Source organism: Ambystoma mexicanum, chromosome 1p, assembly GCF_040938575.1.
Source record: "Ambystoma mexicanum isolate Mex_15411 chromosome 1p, UKY_AmexF1_1, whole genome shotgun sequence".
NCBI classification, from domain to species: Eukaryota; Metazoa; Chordata; class Amphibia; order Caudata; family Ambystomatidae; genus Ambystoma; species Ambystoma mexicanum.
Window position 1 is genome coordinate 1,365,839,212 of NC_090921.1, and position 19,415 is coordinate 1,365,858,626.

The following is a 19,415-nucleotide window of genomic DNA, read 5'->3' on the forward strand; positions in this document are numbered from 1 at the left end:
AATCGAACAAGCACCCAAGGGAAAACATGTTAGGGAGAAAAAGCATGGGTGGATAGATGTTAAATCGACAGTATTGCAAACTATAAAGGGGCACGACCCGAAAACGAGAGCAGTGAAACTTTGTAAAAGGGAACAAGAATTGACATTCCTGACCAGAAGTGACTCGAGAGGCCTCAAGTGGCACAAAACTTTACAAAACGTAATAGTGTGCACTAAGTTTTTCAACTGTAGGGCACCATAAATGCCCCTAAAAGGCTTCACTGTGGACGCAAGGATCATATAGACACAGCACTTAATGAGTTCCTTAATCCATTGCCAGGACGTTCAACTTTCGGGTACCATGTATGCCCCCTTAAGTATTCATTAAGGGATTTAAGAAACAGAGAGGCACAGAATTAAATGAATAGTTATACTTAGTGCTATAATTCTCAGCTTTAGGGTATACAACATGCCTCATTGAAATTCTATCATGGACTGTAAGTACTTTTATACTACATGCCTGTGTAGCATGGTTAATAATTTAGCTTCCAGGCTCCACAATACAAGGTATTTTTTATAGTCTATACTGTCTCTATAGTTTCAAGGGGTTAGGAGTTTGGTGTCGGGACGGCCGGTCCCCTGCGCACATGTTCAGTTTCAGGTAAGGGTCTTGTCTGCAGCCTGGAACATGGTTTGTCTGGGAACCAAACTCCACTACGAGCCTGCTCAACAACCTCCTTTGTCTTGATAAAGACTACGGTCAAAACGCGTGCCAGCTTTTTTGTTTCACCACATTTGGCACAAGATGCCACAATTGTCAAGCTGTATCAGAATATTAAAACACCATGTACAACATTAATTCAAGACTGAATTGATGATAATTTTCAACAATTATCAAGAGTTTCAAATATTGGACCATCAATAACTGCAGGCGCCAACACCAAACAAGGATTTGTCACCCCACCTTATACTGTCTCTATAATATAAACTCCTCTCTCCATCAAAGAGGTTGAAACTATCATCTTGAAACTCAAACCGTCAAATTGTCAGGGAGACACATGTCCCACCCCTCTTATTTAGGAAGCCGGGAAGGAACTGGCCCCCTTCATCACGTCAGTTATTAACGCTTCTTTCAAATCCAGCATAGTACCCAACAACCTTAAGGATTCCTGGGTACTCCCACTTTAAAAAAAATCCTTTCTAGACCCTAACAACCCAGCCAACTATAGACCTATTACGACAGTTCCTTTTCTGTTAAAAATACTGGACCGAGCTGCCTATTTGCAGATACAGCAATACCTTGAATCCAATAACTTACTAGGTCTGAGATAATCAGGATTCAGACCCAGACATGGAAATGAAACGGCTCTCATCGACCTCAAGATGCAAATCCAGACTCTGAAAGACAAGGGCAAACTGGCCTTGCTCCTCTTACTTCAACTATCAGCAGCATTTGATTTGGTGAACCACAAAATCCTATGCAAACATCTGTCTTCTCATACGCATTTCTCAGACCAAGCGAATGCCTGGATTGAGTCTTTCCTCAATGACAGATTTATGAGGGTCTTTGCATCTTCTGCCTCTGCTCCACCCTCCCCAGTTACCTGTGCTGTTCTGCAGGGTTCGTGTGTGTTTCCCACTCTCTACAATGTATTCACCAAGCCACTTTTTTACGAGCTTGACTATCTGGGTGTCACCTATACCAACTACTTGGACGACACTCAGATACCCATTCCATCACTGGTGATTACATTGTGGACAATAAGCTCTCACAACTACATCTATCTTATCATACAAGCTTGGATGGCAAAGCATGGGCTCTGTCTTAACGACGATAAGACAGAGCTGCTGCTCCTGGTCTCACCAGCCAAATTGAACATATTGGACATGTTATTTACATCATATAATATTGACGGTAACATTATTAAAGTCGCTAATGCGGTGATAACAGTAGGAATCTATATCGACACAGCACTGACACTAACGAGACAATCTAACTCCTTGGCCTTGTCCTCTCCTTACACCTGAAGGCTTATCACATCCTGTCGACCCTACTTGACGACAGCCAATTGCATCACAATAGCTAGAACCTTAGTCCTCTCTAAGCTCAACTATTGTAATACACTTTATCTTGGCAAGTCACAGCAAAACCATAACAAATTGCAAATTATGCAAAATAACACCTTTCGAGCACCTTTAAAAATCCCAAGGAATTGTCTTGGAAACCAAATCCACACTAAAATGGCTTAACATCAAGCAAAGAATAACATACAAAACACTGTATCTCACTTACAAGTGCCTATCTAATCAGGCACCCATCTACCTGTCCAACACTATCTCACGCCATACAACAACAGGGCCCACCAGATCTGCTTCGAGGCATTCCATCACAATACCTCGATTTAAGCAACAACGAGCAGGCGAGGTTAGCTTCCCTGTCCTTGCGGTCAGAAAATTGAATGCCCTCCCTCTTTCCCTAAGATAGGAAACTTCCTACAACCTATTCCGAAAAAAAATCCAAAGCATGGCTCCTCGAGCAAGACTCCAACCTGATTGCTTAACATGACCTGACATACACCTCTCTGCAAACATCCTGCACTCTGTAAGTCTTATGTATATACCTAATCAGCACCATTCATATGCTCATATAATGTATATCTGTACATGTTATATTTCATTGTCTCCCTATAAAATCTCTGTATATACCTAAATCTGTACCACTATACGCTCATTTAATGTATTTTTGTAAATGTTGTATTCTACTGCTTCTTATAACATGTCTGTACTTTCTGAAACATGCAAGTTCAGTTCCCAATTGCCCAAGGGCTCGGTGCACTCTATACATAAAAAAAAAACTAAACTAAACTGACAGGGCTACCAGTTTTTCTCATTTTGTAACAAACTGGTACTGCTTCTAATAATCTAGTCTCTCATTCATTCATTCATTCATTCATTCATTCATTCATTCATTCATTCATTCATTCATTCATTCATTCATTCATTCACAAGGAGTGCGTGCCGGTCCCAGTTGGAGAAAATGATAATAAATGTTATCTTCTCACTTGAATTCCCCACATCAATATGGCCAACAGGGCGTCTATGGATGGTAGTGGTGAACAGCATTAAAGGACTTTTGCTTCACGAGATGCGAGGCTCCAGTTACACCGGTAACCAAGGACGCGCGGTCGGGTGATAGATTGCAAGCCAAACGCTGGATGCCAGTAAGTGTTCAGTAGGTTTATGGCAAATCCTTAGAGAGTATAATTGCAAACTCTCTTTGAACATGTAGATAAACCATATCTTTTGTTTGTGGCCTCCAAGGTATGCACGTTGATAAGCGTGCACCTCTTCAACTCATAGGCAACACAGAGCAGAAACAAATTCTTCTCTCAGGTAAACAATGCCCCTCATCACGAGGTTGCGGTATCCCAGCAGTAATTGTGCCGGGATATCGTCAACGCAAATAGCTATTAGCGACTGATCCCGAGTAGCGGTAAGGTGGTAAATCCCATTCTCCACTGGGTATGTGGTGCCATTAGGCCCGGCGCAATTAGCGCCGTGCAACTAGCACCAAAACGGGCAGAAAGGGGATATTTTGATCTCCAGCAAATAGCTGGAGCTAAAAGTCCCTCTTTCCGCCCAGCTCATGATTGGGCCAACCCTGAAATGCGGCAGTAACAGTGTTACCCCCACATGCAACTCGTAATGAGACCCATAGTTTATATGGCCACGATGCTGCATGCCAGTAAGTGCCAAATAAATGCACGCCATATGAATAAAGAGAGTACTCATTTTAATTTTATGAACAAACACCCTCGTTTAATATACAGAAAAATGATATTCCTTCTGTGACCTTAAGAAATTGCATACTAATAGAGTGCGCTTTTTCATTCAGTAGGGAAAACAAGAGTCAAGATATTTCCAGCTAATGAAAGACATTGTTTACATTGCTACTACAGGATAAATTTGCTGCACTACGCTATGTAGCATCCCCTCAACGTATCTCTGCCTTATTTAAGGTGTGATTGGTGTAGATGCTACTGGGTTGTTTTGAGCCATTCTGTAAATTATATTTTTAATGCTCTGGCAAACTGTTCTGGTAATATATTTCCAATGGAACTTCACATCATATATAGCAGCTTTCACTGAAGAGGAACGAGAGCGATCCGAGCCTCATGGAACGTGACTTTATGAAAAGCAATTTTTAAAGTTTGTTACCTAACTTTGCACTATGTACGTTGTGTGTCCCAAGCCACTCCAAGGCATTTGTTGTTGGGGATGAACTCGAATAGTATGTGTTCTCCAATACATATTTTGGGCCTCATTACGACCCAGACGGTAAGTTACCGCCTGGGCCGTGACTTTACCACCATGGCGTAAACTACGTTTACGCCATGGTGGTTGGCGGACTTACCGCCCCATTCCGAGGTTGGCGGGGCGGTAAGTCCCCAATCCCCATTTACCCTTCCCCATTCCCATTTTTGCCCCATAGGGCATAATGGGAGTGGGGAAGGCGTTAATTACGCCACCGTAAATTACGGTGGCGTAATTAACTCCATGGTCCCTTAGCGCCATGGATTTTAACACCTGCTAAAAGCAGGTGTTAAAAGCGCCATGGCGCTAAGGGACCTCGTAATTGGCGGTAAGGGGTCGGCGCAGCTAACGCTGGCGTAAACCCCTTACCGCCAGGGTCGTAATGAGGCCCTTTCTGTGTATTCACATATTGTAATATAACACACATGTAATATAACTGTATTGTAACCTGTATATATACTGCTATTGACTATGTAACTATATTGCAACCTGTATATATATTGCTAATGGCCATGTAACTAAGTAACTAAGCTTTGTACTGTAACAAGAGCCACAATGTCCTCGGGCTGTTATGTGCTATATAAATACGAATAAAACAAAACAAACAAACACAAATTAATATTTAAAATCCATCTTTGGAAGGCTTTCCTGTGTCCTAACTGGAGAATCCTGTCAGACGCTTGTAGAGGTAATTATCAAATTAATTTCTCTAAGCCTCTATCTAGGGCCAGGGAGGGATATCCACTCCCCTCGATGCTAGTACATATAGCACTCATGGCTATTCATTTTCTCTTGGTATTTGTATCTCGGGAGGATCACTCAGGGGCAACGTGCTCGCCTTGGAAGCATGATGACACAGAGCACCGAAGGTTCGATCCCCGGGTATGCGCCTAAGTGCTTTATAAATAACCTTTCATATCATATATAGGAAATGGCAAGTGTCAAGAGAGACATACTCTCTGCCAACACAGAGCTCACCTAGGGAACCAGTAGAAGGGTCCCGATGTAAGGAGTGACTACTATTCTTTTCACTCCTGAAGAAAGTTCTACCATATATTGGTTTTAAGAACAGAAACATATCAAGAGATGGCCTTTAAATTTAGTAAAAGTTCTATATAAAAGCTTGAGTCTTACATTCATTATCGTAACATTGTGTGATATGTTACTGTATTCAGACCACAATGATTAAATTGGCACTCCACATTAACTAACTCTTTTGTCTGAATGAGAGTCATGTTAGCACTTTATCTACAGAAGTTGTATATTGCACATATCTGGTACTGTGTTCAAGTTATAGATTTGCTGAACTCTTGTCAGTAATGAAATTGTATTTGTCATTTTGTGAGTGAATTTTAACCACTTTGTGGTAGTTATGTTTTTTAAATATTGATTATAGTTTTTCTATTTTTGGAATCATTTACCTTGTGTTCTGTGTACTGTTTTTCTTGTCTTTCCCAACACTGCTTATGCCTTGATTTTCCTGGCCCACAGTATCAATTGCCGGCAGGAGACGTGCAAAGAAACATAAGTGGAGAAGACCAAGTAAGGGCCTTGTGACTTGAGTGGATTCATGCTTAATTTTGGAGATAATTCGTCCTGTTACGGAATCATCAGCATCTAAACATGAAAATAGAAGAGGGGCATGGGATCACTCTATTTAACTTTTTTTTGAACATGCAAAGGATAATTGAAAGAAGGGCACACTGTGATCTCGAATTAGCACACATTATTGTGGCTGGAGACTTCAATCTTCAATTCGAGACTTTCAGAGACTTGGTCAGATTGTGGGATGAAGAAGTCCTGACGTGGGACATCCCAGATCTGGATGCAGGATTCCAGAGAAGAACACGCGGGCATGTCAGGACCTCGACTTAAAGGTATATAATGGTAGGTGTAAAGAGGATAAACCAGCTATACACACTTTTTTTGGTGGTAACAATAATTCAACAGGTTTAGCTAGTGTACTAGTCTTGGCACGGGACTGGAGACACGTCATGAACTTTTAGGTTATAGAATGCCAAGAGAGTGACCATAGACCCCCATCTTTAATACTGGATTGCTCGAATTGGCAATCAATGAGAACACCGTTGGAGGGTAGACGCACTGACATATCAAAGCCGACGTACAATAAAATGGGTTTGCATAGATATGGATAGGTGCAGCCCTAATATCTATAATGATGCCCTAGGACACATCGAGAGAATGTGTGATAGTAATCTGTTAAATTCGGAAGTTACACACACATTTGATGAAATTATAATGGCTATTTACCCACACGTTACCAAACCAGGAGGTGTAGTCAAAATGTCGACCATCAGACACGATGGATGATCTGACAATGAAGGTAAGGGGATCTAATCAAAATTGCTAGCCTGTGTAAAGCATGTAACAGGGTTTAATAAAAATAGTCTATGTGAACTAAGGAATATATATATAAACAACTGAATTAATGATAAAAAGAAAGCTTTCCTAAGTATTAAGTGGGATAATCTCCCCGAGGCAGCGAAGATGGGAGATTCAGCTTCCTTTTGGAAGCAGGTCGCTGACAGTGAGGAAATGAGGGATTCCATCATGCAGGTTTGTATTGCCGAAAATGTGCGGTTCAACCATTTTGAGGGTCTGTATAAAGAGAATTACCTCACCCCACCACTGCAGATAGGTTCTCGTCAAACTATGGACAGATTTGTTCCACTGCTGAAGTCTGTGAGGCACTCACAGAAGGGGGTGAAAGGCATTGGGGTCTAATACAATTCCCATTGATGTTTTGAAGACAGAGCCAATAATATGGGTGCCAATCTAACATTGCTTGTTCAATGCCGTACTCTCATCAAATAGAAAACCAGTGTCCTGGACACCTGTGGAAATAGCGCTTACCTATAGAAAAAAGGGCCGAGAGGATTTGGCAAATGATCTCCCAATATCCCTGTTGTATGCAACAAGAAAGATATTTGCTGATGTTGATGTTATGTCACTTACATAGCGCACTGCCACCGTAAGGTGTCCTGGTGGTCATAAAGAGACCTTTCAGTATGAACCGGCAGAGGGTAGAACAGATCAGCAGAGGAAGAGAAATGTCTTAAACTGTTTCCTTAACTGCCCATTTGCCAATGCGGTGATGCAACATCAACAGTCATGGGCAATACATAACAATGTTATTAGTCATCTGCAGGAAGGCTTTCAGGCAGGCAGGAGTACAGTGCATCAAGGATTCAGGCTAACTGTCCAGAAATGTGTCATTCTGGGGAAGGTATGCCCTTACGCTGTTTTCATTGATTTGAATAAGGCAGTCAACGGGGTTCCCACTGACATTCTTTTGGATGTGCTCAGGGGGAAACGAGTACCTAATTATGTGTTGCAGATTATACAGCAATTATAGGCCAACAATGAGGCAGTTGTCCCGTGGGGACTCATGGGTGAAAGGACTCGGCTTTTCAGAATCGAAAAAAGGCGTCAGGCAGGAATGCGTTTTGCATACATGTTAACGAGATAATAGACATACTTGCAGCAATGAGCACAGATTCACTGAAACTGGGTCGCAATAGAATTCTGGCACTGTTGTTTGACAACGATGCTATTCTGTTGGCAGCAACATTGTTCAGACTCAAGAAATCTGTTACAATTCTTTCTGAAAAATGCAAGGCAATGGATATGGAAGTCAACATTGGGAAAGCAAAGGTGATGGTGTTTCATTCGAAAACCCTAAAGTGCCCACACATAGATGTCTGTATTGCTAAAAGGAGAATGGAACTAGTTGAGGCATGAAACTACACTGGGAGCTAGGTTCACAGAGGATTGCAAATCGTTGGCCCAGATAGAAAAAGAAATAATCACACTGGAATGGAACAGGGTGGGGGAAATACTGAGAGCTGTACAAAGGTATGGATGTGCTGCTGTCAAACCTCCCATAGATATCTATGAAGCACAGGCGAAAGCTGCAGAAATCTACAGGGCAGAAGTCTGCAGCTATGTGAAGGTGACTGGTCTTGCAATCCACGAAAATTGTTTTATAAAACAACTTACTGCACCTCCCCAGTAGTAGCCCAAACGTTTTGGTGCAGCTGAAAACAGAGACACCACCAATGTCTGATGAAGTAGCTTTAATACGTGGCTCTACTGGACCAGTTTATGGGTCTCCACGACCTCTCGAAATATAGAGAAGTGGTACAGGACAGGGTGGGCAGGCTGCAACACATAAAAGCACAGCTAATGACATTTAACTTGGCACACTTCTTGCCCAGAAGCTATGAATTTAGACTCAAATTACGTATTGAAGAGAGCCAAGTCCAAAATGTGTAGAGAAACGGCAGAGGAGTCATGCTCTCGTTTATTGGTAGGTTTTTCGTATTGATCACATAACTCCTACCCAGCCCCCTTGTAAAGGAATGCGCAGAACCCTTACTTCCCCACATCACTGCCATTGCCAACTCTTCCTTTACCTCCTTCTCAGTACCTGCCATGCTCAAAGAGTCGTGGGTCTACCCTCTGCTCAAGAAACCTACCTTAGACCCAGCTGCTGCCACCAATTAATGGCCCAATATCACTGTTCCCTATCTCCTTAAAATTATGGACAAAGCTGACTACCTTCACATCGGGCACTTCCTCAAATCACATCACATCCTGAGCCGCCGGCAATCTTGTTGTTGACCCATTCATGGCACTGAAACAGCCCTCCTTGACCTTAAATTCGAAATGAGGATGTCATGGATGACAGCCGCCTCTCTCTCCTCTTACTCCTTGACCTCTCATTCGCCATTGACCTCATTGAGAATCAGACCCTCTGCCAACACCTCACTTCCTCTGCCCACTTCTCCTCCAAAGCAGCCAAATGGATCTCAGCCTTCCTTGCTAACAGATCCTCCAGAGTCTTTATTGGGGATGCTACAGCCTCACCCACTCCCATCTCATGTGGTGACCCACAAGGGTCCAGTGTTTCTCCCACCCTCTATAACATTTATACTAAACCCCTATTTGACCACCTCGACTGTCTTGGCATCATCTACACTAATTATGACAATGAAACCCAAATCCTCATTCCCCTCTCTCCGGGAACCACACTCAGGACACCACCAAAGTAAACAGCATATATGAAAGTATCCAAATCTGGAACGCCTCACATAACCTCTGTCTGAACGATGAGAAAACCGAACTACTGATCATCATATCCCCTGCCTGTCTTGCCAAGCATGACATAGCTTTCAGCCACTTTAACATCGAAGGCCACAATATCCCAGTCGCCACTTCTGTAAAAACACTGAGTGTCTATCTTGATGCTTCCCTCTCCATGTCAAGCCACGTAAACCATGTCACCTTGACGTAAGCCTACACCCTGAAACTCATCACTAGCTTGCAAACCCTACCTCTCCACCGAAAATCATCTCACAATCGCACAGGCCCTAGTCTTCCATCTCGGTGTCCTCGGTCGCTTGACAAAATCCTTGTGCCTAAAAGGTGTACAGTGTAGAAATATTTGATCATAGCACTTAAAGTGGCCCTTGATTTCATTGTGCCACAATTAATACTTTGTTGTAATGTGTATATCTTTGCTATCTCCATGGCATGCTGTTCAGGATATTTGTTTGCATGTTTCAGGTAACAAGTGCCCAGAGTACGGTATGTCGTGTGAGTGCGCTGCTTTCCCTGTGCTACTCTAAATTCTTTAATAAACATTTGTGAATCACCTTCCCAATAGTATGTATTTTGCCAACCTCTGAAGCCTGAAAAGTAGATCCATGCAGGCTTGACTGGTGGCCAACTTTGCACCAGACCTGCAGATGAACTGGCCTCTCTGTTAAATCTCAGTTACCAGTTTAATGGTATCCACTACAGAGTGTAATTTGCTTTGTGACTTTGAGAACATTCAGACATGTAATTGCTCATTTTACTATAGCGTTCAAGTTCGGGATAGCGGGAAGATAGCTCAGTGGGTTGAAGGCTTGCTGCTGCGATGTGTGTGTGATCTGCAGGTTGCAGGTATGAATCCAGGCAAAGCCAACAAAGCCTTTCATCATTCTGAGGGTGATAAATGAGTGTCAACACATGTTGGGTGATATTGTATGTACATTTGTTCTAAATAAAGCGCTTAAGCGTAGGTGCAACATAATAACACATCATGGTCATTACACATTGGACTTTTGCTTGCATTCACAGTCATTTGGTAATATAGGCATTTACACACTGATATTAACCATACATATGGTGATCCATTCTTGTATGAAATGTATATCACATTACAGTGATATCGTAACCATATTTATAGTAGTGTAATTAGGAACAATGCTATGTCATGCCACTTCCTGTTTTGTCAAGGGGTGAAAGGTTGTGTGCCATCGCTTCCTGTGATGTCACTTAGGGGTGAGGGTCAAATGACATAATCTCTTGTGATGTCATCATAGGTCAAGGGCCGTGTGATGTCACGTCTGGCACCCCTGGCATTATGGTGAAATGAGGTCCCTGCTTCACACGTGACCTGACGTCATAGCAATCATCAAGTCCATACATAATAATAATTTGGTCTATTCTGTGGCAAAGTATATACATTGGGCCTGGCTGAGAAGATGTAAAAGTGCAATGATATCATAAATACTTTTGCAGAGGAATCAGCTGTTACACAGGTCTAATCGTGTTTAACTGGCCAGATATATTGCTATCTGATGCTCCTATTATTGTTTGATTGGATTTGGCCATGTATTGCTCACTGTTAGTTAGTTAAACCAGCTGAATGGGATTTTTTAATGTTTTGCCACAATAGTGCAAATTAACTTACGAATCAAAACCATATGTTATATTTGATTGAGAAAAACATGATGAAATATATATACACATGTTTAGCTTGTTTTTTTTATATTAACATTGGCTTAAGGAGCTTAGGCTGTGATGCAATAGAGGTGTTTTAATGTTCTATTCCTTACTCACATGATGGTCATGCAATGTATTGTATGTGCCTGATGACACTATGTCGATTAAAGCTTATTGAACAGAACAGAAATATGTGTGGCTGGCGGAGGGCCTGGTTGCAATGTGTGTGGTGTTGTGACGTGGAAGGGAAGAGGCGGGGTGTTTATGGCAGTGTGGGTGGTAAACCCACCACCCTCTGAGCTATTCAAACTCCCAGTCATTGAAGGCCACACAATCGACCTAAAAACTGGACTTTTTTTGGTGCAGCCTTCAACAGTCAAGATTATGTCATAGAACGTAATATTGTTGAGCCTACAATTTACATTTGACAGACAAAACCTAGTGGTTTTGTCAATACATGTTATTGTAGGAGGAATATTCCTCATTAATAAATTGACAATTGACTAGCCTATTGATTGTTATGGTGCTGTCTGGGTTACAGTATCCCATCTTTCACTGCAATATACATTCTTGACATTCTTGTTGATAGGCCTGTTTCCAAAACATATATGGAATTAGAGGTGGAAAGCTATCAACATTGGGGACATAGTACAAAGAGGGGTTCCAAGTGACATTTAGTAGAAAACAAAAGCAAAGTTTAAGTACTCTATCCTTTCAAGCAAAAACTCAAGGTGAAAGAAAACCTTTTGTTGTGAATTGCCCATCTACAATGTTATGTTGGTTATGGTCTCTTATTGTCCTCTTCCCACCAACTGCACTATTCCAATGGATCAGTACTGCAGTGTAGCTAGTGGTGGCATTAGAGGCACATAGGCCACTGGGGCCAAATAAGAAGTACCAAGAGTTAGGCCATCCTTATCGGTGTGGTGGCTGCCCCTTTAAAGGCATTCACACGTGGCAGAGTGACGTAACTCTGCCGCGTGTGCTTTAAATAAACAGGGCGTTCCACTGTCGCGTCTGAGCGACCGTGCCACCCAGACTAAGAGCACGTCTACCTGGTGTGCTCTGTGACAGGGGTGGGCTCACGAAGGGCCAAGAGGGAAACCTGGCCACTCTCAACAATCACCTCCCTCTATAGCCACCCTCCTTCCTTCGCCACCTCTCGGGAGATTCCAAGGGACTGAATGCGCTACTCCACTGTTGTGAGGTCACCTCAGAAAAATAAGACTTCCATATTCCACCAGCGTGAAGTCACAGAAGGAGGATACACCATTTAGAAACAGCTTTATGGACAATAATGGTAGCACTTATAGGAGTCAGTCCTGCTGAAAATGTAAACTGCGTGCCAGCAGGTGAGAGCACATCACTGAGAAAAGTGTCTGTATAGTATACAAGAAAGATTGCAACAGGTTTTCGAGACCCGTAGGCAATTTACCCAGGGAAAGAGAGTTCACCAGTAGTAAGGAAATTCAGGGGTAATCAGAAATACAATTCTTCATCTAAAGCCAACACAGATTCTCTAACCCACACTACTCACAATTGCATGGTATCAGTGGTGGAATAGAGAGACACGCCAATCATTTAAATGTTCAAGCTATGGCGAGTCCCCTGGGCAGTTTCTAACCATCACCAAGGAATCTGTCTGGCAGCTGCATTCCTCTATTTGGTCATGGATATAGTCAGCAGTTTGAATCGAATATATACAAATGGGATCTTTCTGAATAAGGATTGCATTACAATTAGCAACAGTGCAAATCATGACCAATTGCACAAAACACATTATGTCAATGCATCAGCACAGGACTAGTGAAACAATGCCCTGGTGCAAACATGCATTGATATGATATGATAGTTTATTTATATAGTGGCTATACACAATGTGCTTCAAAGTGCTTCAAGGCAAGGAAGGGAACAAGGGAAAATACAACGACATTCTTACAGGCAATGAACAGTAAGGATGTGAAATGATCGTACTCGGCCTGACGACATTTCAGATAGTGCAAGAGCTAAGACATAGATAAGGAAGGGAGGGGGAGAGTGGGAAGGAAATGGAAACAGACAGACGACTACCGTACTAGGCCTGACGACATTTCTGGAAGAGCCGGAAAAAAAACAAAAGGTGAGGGAGAGGGGTGCAGAAAGGCAGGGGAGGAACAAAACAAGTGACTATCGTACTAGGCCTGACAACGTTTCAGATAGTGCTGGTGGGAGGGGGGCAACAGTAAGGGGATAGGGAAGCGACAGACGGTGAAAGAAGGTGTTTATTTACTAGTCCTCATTGCACTCTCCACAATGCATTATTTCTGTACAACCGCTCTTAATGTGTAGGAAGCATGTAATTCTACATACAAAGGTGATTACATGTAACAGAGAGGCAGTGCATGTGTTTCTATGTGTATTTATTTTAATCTTCATCTTGTGTGATGGTCGGTTTTAAGTGCTCAGTGGTGGTTTGTCGGTTATGGCAGTGCTTACGTGTAAAGAAGAGCAAGCGGCGACTGCTCAGCCTGCCTTCCCCTCCCCCACCCACAGCGTAATAGTCAATGGACATCAGAATTGCACATTCTATGCCTTTCACAGTGGCACTGTGTGGAGCTTTCATTACTTGCAGGACAGCACCGTTAATTTCCTGTCTTTTCACCAGAGCAGATACAGTCTGGATCATTCCTACGGCCTGCCATGGAAGCTGTCTTTGTTTAGGAGTCTAGCATTGTACGTTTATCAGACGAACGCCGTGGAGCAACTAGTTTACCTACTCAGAGCCCACTTTGTATGCATGAATTACCACACATCATTCTACATCTGGGCACTTCCTCGTCTGGTTATGCATATTCCTTTATCCTAATTATGCACTGTAATTACAAATGTGCAAAGTCAACAGATTCTTTGGCAGTAACGCTGTTTGCCCAATTTATGTTGCTATTTAGTACTAAACAATATTTCTTCCTGGCTGCATAGCCTGAACATTACGCATAATTAGGCAACAACTTTGTGCGTCCCAAATAAAAATACAGTTTTAGTAGAAGTTTAGACCAGCATCTCTCATTCTGCTTTGTGTGATTCAATTCAATATACTGGTCCTTTATTTTTATTTTTTTAAAACGCGTTTTTGGTCTGTATTGGGTATGAATCGTTTTTGTGTTGATTGCTAAATATCACCCCAGACCATGGGCGTAATTTTAGAGGGGGCACATGGGTATGTCTACCCCAGAACTTTTGTGGAACACCATTTTCTATGGCTTTTCGTGGAAGCGAGGCTGGAGGGCTGCCCCACCCTGCCCAGTGCTCCCCTGGTGTAATGGAACAGTGCAAACTTAGGTGGCGGGCCCCCAGCCAGGCTCACGCTGTCCGGTTACACCAGAGATGCAGACACGGTGCAGCCGGCATGTTTGGGCCCCGCAGACTCAGCCCTTCAACCTCGCTGGCCTGATTAAAGTCAGAAGCCAGGGTGATGAACTGAGTCGTGCAGGGCCCACTGTGACTGCAGCTGACTTCCACAGCTGCCTGCCTGGCAGTCACAAAGCGTTGCTTTCCGGATGTGCAGTAGCACTTGTGCAACAGGAACCAGAAAGCTCAGTCAACTTCCTGGTTTCTGTCTGCATGGAGCACGCATAGAGCGGGAGTCGAGCGCAGGCTAAGAAAGACAGAGCATTAAGGCACCGGGATTGCGCTGGAAACAGAAGCATGCTTATAAATAAATGTGTGAAAATATGTTTGTGTGTGTGTTTAGTGTTTACAATATGTGTTATTGCATGCATATACATATGCATGTGTTGTGTGCACAGTGTGTGGTGCATATGTGTGTTGTTTCTGTGAATGAATGATAATGCATTGTGTTTGTTTGTATGTTCTTGGTTCCTAGTCAGTGCGTGGAGAATGAAGCGTGAGAATCTTATGTTGTTGCTTCTGGGAGCGCATGTGAGAGTCAGAGAAGGTCATACTAAGGTGTGACTGGGTGAAAAAGGTATGCATGGTGGTTATGTGTGTGTATGCGAGAGATGTTTGGGGCTCATGGGACAGGCCACAGACATGACATTTCTTATGGGCATCGATGATAACACAACCATGAGATTTGTTATTAGATGTTGTGGCGACAAGGATTGAAGAGACTGACCAAGTGGTGTCATGATGATTGCTATAAACTGTTATTCAAAAGAAAGATAAACCTATCTGTCCTTAACTCTAATAGGATTTCCCTACCTAAATTAAAGAAACTTGGTTGCTTGTCAGGAAGTCCATGAAAGTCCAAATCAAAAGGCATTGTCCCGCTCAAAAAGGCTCCTACGCAATCCCTGTCACTACGATAAACAATAATAAAGTTCTGGTTCTCCTGGTGACCCAGAAGAATGACTCCCTTCCCCTGGATGTAAAGTGTTCCAAAGACGCCATGTTTTCTCAAAGTAACTGTTCCATAAAGTTCACGGTTTTATGTAATACACAAACAAAAACAAAACAATTCGACAGGATCCTCATGGGGCCAGGAGAATGACTCCCTTCTCCTAGCCGGGTCCCCAGTGTTCCTCATAGTTTTCAGCAAAACATGTAGTTACTCTACTGAGTATTTTGCACATTTGCATTTATTTATATTCTTTATCCTGCCCCTACTGGGATGATGAAGATATTCTCTGAGTCCCTCTCGACTCTCCAGTACCACACTATTATGCAACTGTCAAGAGAATTGTGTTACAAAGTGATTCACTACTTCATCTGCTTCTTCACTGCTTACAGTCTTGCATCTTCCCGGTCCCCTCCTGTTCCTGCTAACGGTGCTGGTTCTTTCGTGACAAGTCTGCCTGCATGGGCCATTGCACCCGGCAGGACAGACCTGCCGGGTGCAACGTCCCAAGCATGAACACTTGTAGTGTGGCGGCCCGGATAGGGTGCCGGTTGTGGGATGTTTTTACCCATGCATCCAAGCCCTACCATAAAACTGTGCAGTACTGGCATGGAAAACATCATGATGGCCAGAACTCCCCAGAGAGTGCACAGGGAAAACATGAAGAATAGGCTGCCACCCATTTTTGCCTATGTTGTGAGCACAGGAAGGCACTGCCTAAAACCACCATTGGGCTACACACACAGTAGCCTGAAACCATTGGAAATGGCAATGCTGATTGCCAAAAAGCAACTCAGAACTGTGGGGAATTCATTTTCTTAATCCCAAAAATGGTTGCAATACCGGTACTCACCACTATCAGAAAGACGGCGTTTTAAAACCACCAGACTTTTGTGTAAAATTGAACAAATGAAACAAAACCAGGCCAAGGAAAGACTTGCTAAGAGGTGGATACAATGTGAAACTATATTCTGAAATGACTTGAAGGAAGTAATTATTTAATGTATATGTAAAAATTGTCAGTTTGATTTGAATGTAGAAAACTGGGAACAAAAAGTGACATTTAGCTGAAACCTGGCTTAATGAAAGTGGATTCTGCCTGACAACTACCCCCGACAGGAGTTGAAACCTGCTCAGCCACTCTTCCCAGGCCTAGCTGCATCCTGCTGCCCCTTGCCAAAAGGAGTTGACACCTCTCTGATTAGATTAGGGGTGGAGCACCTGGGAACTGGAAGGGACAGAACAATGCAACTTCCTTGACTCAGGCAAATGTTATATTGGGGGCGTCGTAAAATAGCTTCCTCTTGAGAGAAACTGGGGGGCAGCTGTGCCTCTGCTAGCAGCTGAGCTTGGGGGAAGGGGATAAACCAGTTATTCCACCATGTGATGTGGGAAGCCACACCCCTTTTTGACCAGGGCATAATTTTAAAAAGATAGATAACTCATAGTGCGGACTGGTCAAAATTATATAAATAATACCATTATTCTTGTGATTTTTCGGTGGACATTTTAAGAGGTGTTAGGACCCTGTGGTATGTTCCTGGGGATAGTAGCGGAAAAAAGGTTGTCACTCCAAATGTATGCATGTTAAAAATCTGACACTTTATCATCTGAAACCCATCTCCCTAGTGCACATTTGTGTAAAATCTGGAAAGGTTTAGAGGTCGTTACCTGGATGAAAAGGGGAGAATTCTGTCATCAGTGGACACAACATCGTACAAAGACAGGGATCGGATGGTTTGGTGCTACAGAAAATATGTAAACTGGACCTATAATATGAGAAAAATGGTACATAGATAAATATGTATTTGGATCAGAAATAGATTTGTGTGCAATTTGACAAGGGGAGGTTCCTCTGACCATAAAACCTACAGCATCACTCTGACACTCCATTTCTTTCCCCCAATCAAGGGAGAGAGGAAAGCTTGGCCAATGATAAGTGAGAGGGGCAGGCTTAGCTAGGCCCAGGCACACACCCATTTTCAAAACACATAAAAAGAGACTGCTGGGACAGGTAGGGACAGTCAATTCCATTTGCTGCGCAGCATGCTGACCGACGACTTCACATCCAGAGATCCAGACTTCAAATCCATCAATCTCCAGAACCTGTAGCAGAAATTAAATCCAGAATTTGTAGCAGAGAGGCCTGAATCAACCAGCTGAATCCTTTTCAGCAGGCCTCAAAACCAACCAAACTATTCAACAGCCGGGCGAGCCGGCAGTGCTGTATCCGGAACCCGAGAGAACCACAAACCAGACCGTTGTGAGCAGATCCGGTGCTTGACAGACCCAGAGAGCAGAGCTGACCCAGATAGCCGGGACTTCAGAACCACCCACCGGAAGTCCCGTCCAACCTGACCAGACCGTGACGAGGCCTATTTCAAATTGATATTGTGAGTACCTAGCAGAACTGTGCAGAACCAATCTCTTAGTTAAAATAATCTAATCCAAACTATTTTAACCTAAGTAGAACAGCCTCCTAGAAATCGTGTCATCTGTCATTTTTAAAGCTGCACAAATGTCACCTGTCAATTCTGCAGCTGCAAGCTGTCACCTGTCATTTTGAGTTTTACTTTAAATCTGAAAATCTACCTTTATTAAATCGTCCGTATCTCTGGAATCGTTTGGGCTAGGAACGAAATCATTTTAAAGCTGTGATTCTAGGCTTTCCAACGAACCTAGAACCGACTTCCTACTCCTTATACTTTTTCCGCAATCACGATTTACGCACTCGCGAAATTTACCGCGATTTGCGATTTTGGCTCAATTTCTCCACTTGTCAAAATAGCAGCTTCATTGTTGCTTTTGTTAAAATCCGTTTGCAACTTGGTAATAACTCATAGAGCATTGCTAAAGTGAGCCTGAACTAATACCAACATGCATCTCCCACTCACCCTGAATCTCTAGAGGGAATTAAAATCAGTTGGCACATTTTCCCATCCATTGCCATCACATTTCAAAAGCATTTTGGGCCTGTGTTTAAACTCCTACCTGTTTCCTCTAAGCTTGCTGGGGGGGAACTGAATTTCGTATTGTATTTGATTGCATTCCTGAGAAGTGTGTGCTCCTCTTTCCATCTCCTTCCATTTCTTACATTGCATAGAGGAGGGGGGCAAATTGCCAGAGAAAATTGATTATCTTATCATTTGCTAAAATCATATCAAGTATTTCTGTACTGCATTTTATTCCTCATTGCATTTCCTTGAAACCATAAAGCATTTTCAGCCACCTCATCCTCTATACGACTCCTAAGTAATCAAGTGTACCACTGTAACATTACCCATTGTGGATCCACATCACATGTCTCAGTGTACTATCAGATATTAATATATTATACAAGTGTGATAGATATATATTGTTGAATTGTCCAAATAAACCTTTTAATTTGCAAAACAAACCGACTTCTTGGCTCAGTGGGGTCAGGGGGATTCTAATAGGGGGGTGTTATACAAGGGTTGTCATCCAGAGTACTGAACTGGACTTAAAAATACATCAATAAGGGTTTTCCTCAGCATCCCAGACTAGGCATTGACTTAGCTATAGTGTTGATTGAATATCGCTTACAAAAGTGGGGGCTCGGAGCCGGGATATTCTGGGTTAGATTTACCACTTGTGCAGATTAATACAGTGTGCCACTGACCAGATACACATATCCGGTTAGATCACCACGCTGTTTTACACTGTGAAAGCATCCCTCAAAGGAACGCTCTAAGGAAACGGTCTGTTTTGCAAAATAAAATACAAACTTCTGTAAGTCAGGAAGGAACTCAAATTCCAGAATGACGACCTTGGTAGATATGAAAATAGCCAGAGAGCACTTCTTACATAAGCTATTTGTGAGAGGTGAGTGGACTCATCAGGACCAAACGGTCTGGTTGCAGGCAATCGCGCAACAGGTGACTGAAACAGGGTCAGATATATGGAGAGATCAGGGTCCATTACATGTGGCCCTGAGTGAATTATACAAGGCTCCTAAAGTTAAAGATGAACA